Source organism: Pogona vitticeps, chromosome 3 (genome assembly GCF_051106095.1).
Source record: "Pogona vitticeps strain Pit_001003342236 chromosome 3, PviZW2.1, whole genome shotgun sequence".
Lineage (NCBI taxonomy): Eukaryota > Metazoa > Chordata > Lepidosauria > Squamata > Agamidae > Pogona > Pogona vitticeps.
Genome location: NC_135785.1, coordinates 61,685,897 through 61,698,664, shown reverse-complemented (window position 1 = coordinate 61,698,664; position 12,768 = coordinate 61,685,897).

The following is a 12,768-nucleotide window of genomic DNA, read 5'->3' as shown; positions in this document are numbered from 1 at the left end:
TTGATTTCCTTCAGAATGGATAGGTTTGTTTTCCTTGCAGTCCAGGGGACTCTCAAGAGTCTCCTCCAGCACCACAATTCAAAAACATCAATTCTTCTGTGGTCAGCCTTCTTTATAGTCCAGCTCTCACTTCCATACATTGCTAATGGAAATACCATAGCTTTGACTATGCGGACCTTTGTTGGCAAGGTGATGTATCTGCTTTTAAAGATTCTGTCTAGTTTTCTCATTGCTTTCCTCCTAAGAAGCAGGCATCTTTTAATTTCGTGGCGGCGGTCACCATCTGCAGTAATCATAGAGCAAAAAGTAAAATCTGTCACTGCCTCCATATCTTCCCCTTCTATTTTCCAGGAGATGATGGGACCATAATCTTAGTGGCCATGATCTTAGTTTTTTTGATGTTGAGCTTCAGACCATTTTTGGCGCACTCCTCTTTCAACCTCATTAAGAGGTTCATTAATTCCTCCTCACTTTCTGCCATCAGAGTGGTATCATCCGCATAGTGGAGGTTGTTGATATTTCTTCCGGCAATCTTAATTTTGATTTGGGATTTATCCAGGCCAGCCTTTCGCATGATGTTTTCTGCATATAAGTTAAATAAGCCGGGGGACAATATACAGCCTTGTCATACTCCTTTCCCAATTTTGAACCGATCAGTTGTTCTATATCCAGTTCTATCTGTTCCTTCCTGTCCCACATATAGATTTCTCAGGAGATAGATAAGGTGGTCATGCACTCCTAATTATTTAAGAACTTGCCGTAGTTTGCTGTGGTCCACACAGTCAAAAGCTTTTGCATAATCAATGAAGCAGAAGTAGATGTTTTTCTGGAACTCTGGCTTTCTCCATAATCCAGGGCATGTTAGCAATTTGGTCTCTAGTTCCTCTGCCCCTTTGAAATCCAGCTTGTACTTCTGAGAGTTCTCGATCCACATACTGCAGAAGCCTACCTTGGAGGATTTTGAGCATAACTGTGCTAGTGTGTGAAATGAGTGCAATTGTATGATAGTTGGAGCATTCTTTGGCACTGTCCCTCTTTGGGATTGGGATGTAGACTGATCTTTTCCAGTCCTTTGGCCACTGCTGACTTTTCAAAACCTGTTGGCATATTGAGTGTAGCACCTTAACAGTGCCGTCTTTTAAGATTTTAAATAGTTCAACTGGAATGCCATCACCTCCACTAGTCTTGTTCTTAGCCATGCTTTCTAAGGCACACTTGAGTTTACACTCCAGGATGTCTGGCTCAAGGTCAGCAACCACACTATCTGGGTTGTCTGGGACATCCAGATCTTTCTGGGATAATTCCTCTGTGTATTCTTGCCACCTCTTCTTGATGTCTTTTGCTTCTGTAAGGTCCCTACCAGTTTTGTCCTTTATCATGTCCATCTTTGCACAAAATGTTCCTTTAATATCTCCAATTTTCTTGAACAGAGCTCTAGTTTTTCCCTTTGTATTATTTTCCTCTATTTCTTTGCACTGTTCATTTAACAAGGCCCTCTTGTCTCTCCTTGCTATTCTTTGGAAGTCTGCATTCAATTTTCTGTAACTTTCTCTATCTCCCTTGCATTTTGTTTCCCCTTTCTTCTCTGCTATTTGTAAGGCCTCCTTGGACAGCCACTTTGCTTTCTTGCATTTCCTTTGCTTTGGGATGTTTTTTGTTGCTGCCTCCTGTACAATGTTATGGGCCTCCATCCATAGTTCTTCAGGCACTCTGTTCACCAAATCTGCTTCCTTAAATCTGTTCTTCACTTCCACTGTGTATTCATAAGGGATTTGCTTTAGATTATATCTGACTAGCCCAGTGGTTTTTCCTACTCTCTTCAGTTTAAGCTTGAGTTTTAAGAAGCTGATGATCAGAGCCACAATCATTCCAGGTCTTGTTTTTGCTGATTGTATAGAGCCTCTCCATCTTTGGCTCCAGAAAACATAATCCATCTGATTTCAGTATTGCCCATCTGGTGATGGCCAAGTGTAGAGTCGCCTCTTGTGATGTTGGAAAAGAGTGTTTGTGATGACCACCTTGTTCTCTTGACAAAACTCTATTAGCCTTTCCCCTGCTTCAGTTTGAACTCCAAGGCCAAACTTACCTATTATTCCTTTTATCTCTTGACTCCCTACTTTAGTATTCCAGTCCCCTATAATGAGAAGAATGTCTTTCTTTGGTGTCAGTTCTAGAAGGTGTTGTAAGTCTTCATAGAATTGGTCATTTTCAGCCTCTTCCACATCAGTGGTTGGAGCATAAACTTGGATGAATGTGATGTTGAAAGGTCTGCCTTGGATTCATATTGAAATCATTCTATCATTTTTGAGATTGTATCCCAGTACAGCTTTTCCCACTCTTTTGTTGATTATGACGGCTACTCCATTTCTTCTATGGGATTCTTGCCCACAATAGTAGATATGGTAATCGTCTGAATTGAATTCACCCATTCCCATCCATTTTAGTTCACTGATGCCCAGGATGTCAATGTCTATTCTTGCCATGTACTGTTTGACCACATCCAGTTTACCGAGGTTCATAGATCTTACATTCCAGGTCTGTATGCAGTACAGTGGTGCCTTGCACAACGGGCGCCTCGTAGAGCGATGAATTCGCTCTACGAGGCCGGTTTTGCGATCACAAATGCGATTGCACAACGGTGCCTGCATAGGGCGAAAATCGCAGAGCGAAGGTCGGTAAGTGGTTCGCTTACCGACCTTCGCTTTGCGCCCCGCGATCAGCTGTTCAGCAGCTACAAAATGGGCGCCGGAAGCCCCAAAATGGCCACACGCAGCATTTTTGCGCCCTCGTAAAGCGAGGGGAGGGCACAAAAATGGCTGCCGTCCGTCCTGAAGCATCACTGAGTATTCGGCCCAATTGGAACGCATTAAACCATGTTTAATGTGTTCCAATGGCTTTTCCTGCCCCGTTCAACGATCCTTTAACACAGCGAGGGTTAATCCGGAACGGATTAACCCTCGCTGTGCGAGGCAATACTGTATTTTTCTTTGCAGTATCGGAGTTTCCTTTCGCTTCCAGGCACGTCCACAGCTGAGCATCCTTTCGACTTTGGCCCAACCACTTCATTAACTCTGGAGCTACTTGTACTTGTTTTCCACTCTTCCTCAGAAGCATGTTGGACGCCTTTCGACCTGAGGGGCCCATCTTCCAGCATCATATCTTTTAGCCTTTTGTTTCTGTCCATGGAGATTTCTTGGCAAAGATACTTGAGTGGCTTGCGAGTTCCTGCTCCAGATGGATCATGTTTAGTCAGAACTCTCCACTATGACCTGTCCGTCTTGGGTATCCCTGCATGGCATAGCCAGTAGCTTCTCTGAATTACTGAAGCCCCTTTGCCATGACAAGGCAGCAATCCATGAAGGGGAGTAGCTAGCTACCTGTGTGTAAATTTTAGATAGGTTACTATGCATTGCTACTTTGACTGGATTTTTAGTAGTACTTGTGTTTTCCTTTTTTGTGTTTTCCATTTCTCAGAGTGACATTTAAATTTTATTTGGGTACTTACTGATGTTTTCCTTAATATTGCCTGTAAGATACCATCTCATTCATTGTTCAAACTTTTTAAATACTGTCTTTCCATGATGTTAACCACCGTTGTATACTCATTATTTTCAACTTTCAATGTTTTCTTTCATTATTGTAAGCCACCTTGGGTCCTTTTCAAGGAGAATGGCTGGGTACAAATATTTTAAATAAATAGTAACTAGAAATACCATTGTATGGATGATCTTCACCTTTGAGGATCTTTTCTAGTTCCTTCATAACTACATTTCTGAGTCTTGATCATCTTCTGATTTCTTGGCTGCAGTCTCCATTTGGATTGATGACTGAACATAAAAAATGAAACTTTACTATTTCAAAATAAATGTTATATAATTTTTCAATAGTTATCATTTTGTCTTAATATTCAGCTGCAATGTTGCTTTTGTACTTCTTTCTGTCATCTTCGTCAGGAATTGTTTTGAGTCATTGCTGATTTATGCCAGTAATATGGTATCTTAAATTATTGATATTTCTTCCACCAATTCTCACTCTTTCTTCATCTGAATCTGTTGAGAGTGCGCAGCAGTGTTGTTATGCTGTTTGAGATTTTCTTCAGCAATCCCCAAAATGAGAGCAAAAACAAAGAAACAGGACACAGGAGACGTTCCCTTCACCAAGAATGTATTTACAAAAATATACATACAGTGGTGCCTCGCATAGCGATCGCTCTGTATAGCGACAAAATCGCTTTGCGATTGACTTTTTGCCATCGCAAAAGTGATTGCTTTGCGATGGTCCCTATGGGGGAAATTCGCTTTGTGATGATCGCAGGGAAGCGATCATCGCAAAGCCCCCATTTTCGGCCAGCTGATCGGCGGTTTCAAAATGGCCGCCAGGTAAACAAAATGGCCGCCCACTGTTTTCAGGCATGGATACCTCGCTTTAGAGGCACCGAAAATGGCAGCGCTATGGAGGATCTTCGCTTACAGGTGAGTTTTTAGCCCATAGGAATGCATTAATCGCCTTTTAATGTGTTTCTATGGGCTTTTTATTTTTGCTTAGCGATATTATTGCTTAGCAGCGATTTTTTCTGCACGGATTAACATTGTTAAGCAATGCACCACTGTACCTAGCACTTCAGAACTGGCAGATTCTTACAATTCCTTCTAACAATGTGACTGGCTGCTCCTCCATACATTAACCCAACAAACAAGCCTAGTCAGCAACTTACTTATATACTGTTGCATTTCATAATCATGGTGCAGCAAATTGAATTCTGCACATGTGCGGAAGTGTCACATGACTTTCCTGGTCAAGTACCAACCTGAATGACTCTGCCTTTTCGTAATTCTACAGATAATTCCATATTTATTCTACAGATAATTCCATATTTATTTTAAACATATTTATTTTACCTTTGCAATTTTGCATGTTGAATTTATCAAACAATTCCAGTATCTTTTGCTTTTGGTGCCATATAATCTCTGACGTAGCCCATACAATGCCTTTAAAAATAACAATATATTGTTATTTTTTTAAGTATGCCAGACAGTGTCTCCATATAAATTTGCTCATTTAGCATGCCATTAAGATATGCTGTTTTAATATCTACTTGCCTGGTATACCAACCTTGCAATTTGGCAAGAGTTAACAGCATTTTTATAGATCTGCTGGCTACTGTCGGTGAAAATGCCCAGTCATAATCACAGTACTTGTGAAAATCCCTTAGCTACAAGTCTTGCTTTATAGATGTTTTCAGCATCACCATTTTTAATTTTAAACACCCATCTACAACCTATGGCTCTCTTAGTGTTTGGCAATTATGTTTCAACAAACACTCTCTTTTACTTTAGAGTATCCAGCTCTGTCCGCATTGCAGCTTTCCACTTAAATTGTTATGCTTCGGGTAATGTTTGTATATCATCATAATTTCGAGGAACTCTCAAATTACAAATTGTTACTTGCCCAGTTTGTCTGGAATCCCCTGAAGAACTCTGTTCCTCACTGTCTGTGACTAGACTGCTGTGCTTACTCCCACAGGTCTCTTGTGGATCCCAGCTTGATGTGTGAGGCCATATCATGGGAAGAATGTGTTGGCATCGCAACCTGCAGAACCTGATTCCAGAATTCAACCCAGCGATGGCCCTTGAGCAGGACCAGATGATTGTGCATTGCCAGAAGCACCCAGCCTGACCTGAAGGCACTCAGTCCAAAGTTACTTAGGGGATGATAAAGACATTGAGTGCTGATGCAAAAAGAACTCTAAATCAGCAGCAGATCCCAGAAACTCCTGAAACTTTTCTATCAGCCATTATCTTGCAGCTGAATGCCAACTCCATGATGCTGTTGTGTTGTGTTCTCATTCTTGGAACTGTTTCAATAGGTGTCGCAGAGGTCGAGAGGATTTGCATACTCGCTTGCAATTTAACATGGGAAAGGTTGGCGGAAACTGTGAACATCTCACACTTCTGTATGCAGGAGGCATATGCTATGCATGGATTGCTAGGAACTTGCTTAATTCCTGCCTATAAAGAACCTTGCAACATTACTAATGACACTAATTCTCCTGACTGGTGGTGAACAACAAAAACACTACCCATTGAGGCCTTTTCCCTCTGTACCTCTTGTGGCATCTAATGAAAACATTTCATGTGCCAGAGTCATCAACTGTTCCTCTGACACGTGCATTTCTACAACTAAAGCCACATGGAATTCTACCCATGCTGTCAAAATTTTTTATAATTTGGCACATATCATCCTACCTATAAGGTGGTTTTTTAACATAGAGTCAATGTACTTTTGGCTACATTCCAGCCAATCTGTCAGAAACACAATGCTGTCTTAGTAGATTAGTAATCAACCTAATGCAACCTTTTGCTTTGCAGAACCCCTCGACACAGGTGAGACAAAAAAGCTTATCTCTTGATAGTACTTGTGATGGTAATGTTACTTTGTTATCCAAAGGAGAATATGTTTCGCTGGGTGTATCACTTGTTGGCGTTCCTGGCCTTGCTATTCGTAATTCTCGCACTCTTGCCAACATTGTGTGCTCCTGATCTAGAGCCATTAACCGTACTTCCACTGCTATTGCCCTGCTGAATCAGGAACAACGACAACTATGTGATGCTATTTTAGACAACCACACAGCACTGGATTATCTCATGTTGGGCAATCACGTTAGTTGTGAGTCTTTTGCCAATCTCTGTTGCTTTAACTTATCTGATAATAGTCATGCAGTAAATAATCAACTTGCTCAGCTTAGATAGCTTGCCAATAACATATGACAGGACATACTTCCTTCCTGGTGGGACAGTTTATGTTCATGGCTACCCCACTTTGGATGGCTTTGCACTGTGTTAATATATGGAATTATACTCCTCATACTCCTTATAAGTTCCTGTTGCTATATTCAATGTATACCAACCTTCTTTTGTATGATAGCTGCCTGTCTCAAAGCTTCACCCTCAGGCCTTCACCAAAAAGACTTATATGTAGTTTGCAAATATATGAAAGAATATGTCCCTTTGCTTAACAAACAAAATAAGGGGGAAATGTGGGAAACTTCTGCCTAAAGGTTGTAGCTTTGATTCTGTTTCAGAGATGGGCATACACTCCTGGCAGATGGGGTAGCCCCTTCTTCTGCCCTTTGACTTAGAGTTAGAGCATAAGATCAAAGGGTTATTTTAGTCAATTATAGTTAACAGTTAGGTAACCACTAACCTATCTGTTTCTCTCATAACATACTGTGTAATCATGCTAAGTCAATAAAAAGAGCCCTCGGTGCATTGCCGACAGGCTCCGCTGGTTCGGACATCCGCTGTCGACTCCTTTGTCCTCTCTCTCCAAGGCAATTAGCCTTTCCTTTGTTCTGTGATCGCTACAGGATGAACCAGAGCTTAGAAAAGTTTTCTTTTCAGACAAAACTTCCTAGAACCACCAGATGGACTGAGAAAGACTGAAAATGGATGGAGGAAGGGATAGAGAATAAATCAGCACACCACACATCTTCCTTCCTTCATATAGTGCAGGAGCAGTATTTTGGGCAGTTGACATGTTAAAATCAACAACAAATAACAACATATATTATCAATGGTCCAGGTTTCCTGTACTGCAATTATATCATGTAATCTTAAATACAGTGGTGCCCCGCATAGCGACGATAATCCATTCTGAAAAAATCGTCGCTATGTGGATTTGTCGCTATGCAGGGCAAAAAAGCCCATAGGAACACATTAAAACACATTTGATGTGTTCCTATGGGCAAAAAACTCGCCGTTCTGTGGAAATCCTCCGTGCGACCGCCATTTTCGCTGCCCGGTAAGTGAGGAAAGGGTGCAAAAACACAGCGGGCGGCCATTTTCTTCACCCGGCAGCCATTTTGGAACCGCCGATCAGCTGTTCTTAAAACATCGTTATGCGATAATCGGTAAGCAAAATGCTTACCGATCATCACAAAGCAATGTTTTATCATCTAAAATATAGCAATGCAATCGCTTTTGCCATTGCAAAAAACACATCGCTATGCAGATTCGTTGTTAAATGAATCACTCGTTATGCAGGGCACCACTGTAATCAAGTATTCCTGGGTCACTCTGTCTGGAGGCCCAACTGGCTATGTTCCATGAAATGGTTTTCAATAAGCCGATCCTTGGAGTTGGGGCTGTTTTGGGGGCCTCAATCTTAACATCTGGGTATTCGACAACATTTCCATGCAGATGGGTTATCTGGGGCATCCAGGTAGTTTCATTGTGCTGGAGTTTAAGCACTCTGGTTCGTTGGAACTACTATTTGGTCAGTATATAAAGTTCCAGGTGGGTCTACCCTCGTAGCTGCTATAATCCCATTGAAAATGGTTTAGATCTTTGTGCCTAGTCTGATTAAAATCAGCAAGTTGCAGATCCACCTTAAGAATTGCTCTGTAGTTAGCAGAATAATTTGTATTTCTTGTGGGGAACAAACAGTTGAGTCCTTGGCACACATAATTTTAAAATGTAGCTTATACAGTATAGGTCTGAACGTAACCATTACCTCTACCCAATAATGTATAAATGTACTAGTATACCTCCCACAGATTATCTGAAGTTTTTGCTATCTGGAGAGAATCAATTAATAACACAGTCAGTGGCTAAGTTTTTATTCACAGTTTTAAGAATTCACAAAATGTTATGATAAGACAACTACATGATTCATGTTTTATATTGCTGATATGTTTTAACAATTTACTTATTCTGTATATTTTATATAATGTGCTTATTTTTGTATTTTCAGGTCTATGACCATATAATAATAAACTAACTAACAACATAGCATAGCATGACATAACATAACATAACATAACATAACATAACATCACATCACATCACATCACATCACATCACATAACATAACATAGAGATCTTTGACATACTGACCATGTGAGTGAACTAAAAATGTGTTGCATATATGACTGGGAAACTGGAAACTCTTCCGGGGAGACAAGTCTGTTTGATTTTCATTTATGTTTCAGAATGCTAACTCTTTCATCTGACCTTCTGCTCATATTGGGATTGATGTAGAATTTGTCTTTTTTTTTCTCCACCTGTGAAAATCCAGCTGTTCACTTACTGAAAATGAATGTAGCTCAATGGAGATAAAGGGCACAGTAATAACACTGAAGTTCCGCTGTCCCTTGATGCATCTATTCTACATCCAATCACTGCCAGTAATTACAACTCTGAAGTTATACAAGCTCTTCAGTTTTGGCTAGAGATGCTTACTGATAATTTTAAAAAACACATACATAAAAGTGTATGGGTGCGGAGAGGAAGGGGAAGGTAAATATGTAAAATTATTTCCCCCTCTTCAGCATCCCATGGTTATGAAAAAGTATCTCTCATTTGCTGCATTCTCAATGTGTAAGAGGTTTATGTTGTTGTGAATGTGTTTACCTCTCATGACCTACTTCTGTGAAAATTAGTTTTCCAACAATATTCTAGGAACAAGCAATTTTTATGGTTACATTAAATTGTTCAATTTTTCCACCCATTTTATTTTCCACTATATGCCTTGTACCATTTCTTTAGGAAAATATGGAGGATAATGTTTTAATGTGTTTTTGTTCCTATACCACCCCCTCATATTGTATGACACTGTAAGGTAAAGGTAAAGGTAAAGGTTCCCCTTGACAATTTTTGTCCAGTCGTGTTCGACTCTAGGGGGCGGTGCTCATCCCCGTTTCCAAGCCATAGAGCCAGCGTTTGTCCGAAGACAATCTTCCGTGGTCACATGGCCAGTGCGACGTAGACATGGAACGCTGTTATCTTCCCACCAAGGTGGTCCCTATTTATCCACTCGCATTTGCATGCTTTCGAACCGCTAGGTTGGCGGGAGCTGGGACAAGCAATGGGCGCTCACTCCGTCACGTGGATTCGATCTTACGACTGCTTGGTCTTCTGACCCTGCAGCACAGGCTTCTGCGGTTTAGCCCGCAGCGCCACCACGTCCCTGTATGACACTGTACTGAACTCTAAATAAGACAGAAAAGAAATTTAGTTTAAAAAATCTGCTACTGGTAACTACCACAAAATTTCCACATAAGATCTCCATGCCACTAATGCAATGATAGAATTCTGTATTCTTCTGTGTTAGAATCTCTGCTTGCAACTAAAGATTCGTGAGGAATTTTATTGTTGTTAAATGCCATTGAGTCACCTCCAACTTATGGTGACTTTTATAAATGAGCGATCTCCAAAATATTCTGTACTCATAATCCCTGCTCAGCTCTCATAAACTCAAGCCTGTAGCTTCCTGTATGCAGTCAATCCATCTTGTCTTTGGTTTTCCTCTTTTCCTGCGGTTCTCAACTTTTCCCAGCATTATTGTCTTTTCCAGAGAATCTTGGTTTCTCATGATGTCCACAAAGCCTCAGTTTCATAATGTTTGCCTCCTTAGATAGTTCAGGCTTGATTTGCTCTAGGACTCTGGCAATTCAGGATATCTACAAAAATATTCTCCAGCATCATATTTCAAATTAATTAATTATATTCCTGTCAGCTTTCTTTACTGTTCTGCTTTCACACCCACACATGGTGATTAGGAATAGAAGAGAATGGAGGATTTTGGTCTTGGTCACCAGTGACACATCCTTACACTTAATGATATTGTCTGATCTTTTATTGCTGCCTTTCTGAGACTCATTCTTTTTCTGATTTCTTGGCTGCAGTCTACCTTTGGATTGATGATTGAACCAAGGTATACAAAATCTTTCACTATGTCAATTTCTTCATTGTCAACATTAAGGTTGCATAATTCTTCTGTAACAAAGATGTTTGTCTACTTAATGTTCTACTAAAGTCTCGCTTTGACACTTTCTTCTTTAATTTAATGTTGTTCCAAGTCATTATTGGTTGCTGCCAGTTAGAAGGTGTTATGTGCATATCCTAAATTATTGATGTTTCTTCCACCAATGTTTTGTGTACAGATTAAACAAATAAGGGGATAAAATGCAGCCTTGTCTGATACCTTTGCCTCTAGGAAACCATTCTGTCTCTCTTCTGTCCTAATGGTAGCTTCCTGTCCACAATACAGGTTACATATTAGGACAATCAAGGACTGAGGCACACCCATTTCATTCAAAACAATTAATAGTTTCTCATGATCTACACAGTTAAAGGCTTTGCTGTAGTCTATATAAAGCATAGAGTGAACTTCTGAAATTCTTTGATGCACTTCAATATCTATTTGCAATATTATCTCAAGTGCTTCTTTCTTTGGCTTGAAATGGTTTTACTGGTATTCCATCTACCCCAGTGATTTATTTCTTTCCAGTCCTTTCAGAGCAGCTTTCACCTCATTTTCTAGGTTCCTCATCATAGGATTCCTCTTCAAGGGAGTCTGTCATCATTTTCTTCTTTATAGATCTTCAGCATACTTTTCCCACCTTCTCTTTATATTCTCCTGGTCAGATAGGAGAATATGGTTTTCCCTGTAGGTCAGCATCTAAATTGGCCTATAAGGGAAATTGTATAGCACACCTCCCAGCAAGGTTTGACAATAATGTGCTTCCCTGTTGGCCATTCAGCGTTCCTAATCTAGACTTAAATTTCTTTTGATTTTTTGGATTTTCTGGAGGAAAATAATCTGGTTTCTCTTCAGATCATATAAATCGTTCACCTTTAAATTCATCAGTAATGTTTAAATTCTGTTTTGGCTCTATGATTCTTTTAGTGTTCTTTTTCAGCTTTACTTTAATGTTGGAAATTAACAGTCATGTTCAGCACCACAATCTGCTCCTGGTCTTGATTTGGCACAGATAACACAATTTCTCAATCTCCTGCTTATAATTAAATATTCTATTTGATTTCATCATTGACCATCTGGTGATTGCTTGAAGCATGTATTTGCAATTAACAACATGTTGGTTTTGTAGAGTTCTTTGAGTGATTCTCCTGCTTCATTTATGCCTCTAGGCCAGATTTTATAACAACATTTGGTTTTTCATACTTTTCATGTTTTATGTTCCAACTGTATATTGTTATGCTGCATCAGACTTTCCTTTCACTTTGTACACCTCAGCCACTGGACACCCTTTCAACTTTAATCTAGTTGCCTCATTACTCTATGATATATTCTGTGTACAGATTGAACATGTAAGGCAATAAAATGTTGGTTGGTTGGTTCAACTTATATACCACCCATAATGCTACAGTACTCTCTGAGAGGTTTACAACTGAATTATGCAAGGGACACTTTGCCCCCAAGTGAGCTGGGCACTCATTTTACTGACCTTGGAAGGTTGGAATGCTGCGCGAACCTTGAGCTGGCTACCTGGACCTGTCAGGACTGAACTCAGGTCATGAGCAGAGGCTTGACTGCAGTACTGCAGGTTAATCACTGTGTAGCAGGCCTATTTGGAGTGCAGTTTTTGAATTTGGGGAGTTTTACATCCTCCAAATTCTCCCAAATATGTCTGTTTTCACACCCAGATTTCAGTTTGATTGATCTGTTAAAATGGACTGCTACCGTAATTCTCATTTCATAAAATTCGTGCATTAGTATGAACTGCTATTAGTGGAAATAAAAGCTTATTCTTATTCAGGCCTGTTCCATTTGTTTGAAAATGGGAAATAATTAGAAAAGAGCAGGTGTAGGACTAATTATTTGCTAAATGTTGCTAGCCCTCAGAGAAGAAACTTTTCATGCTTTATGGATGACAAAACTCCTCAGCAAGTCTGCCCACTACTGTTTTTTCAATAACAATTAGGAAACTAGCGAAGCTTTAATAGCTCCGTCTCACTCTCATTTTAA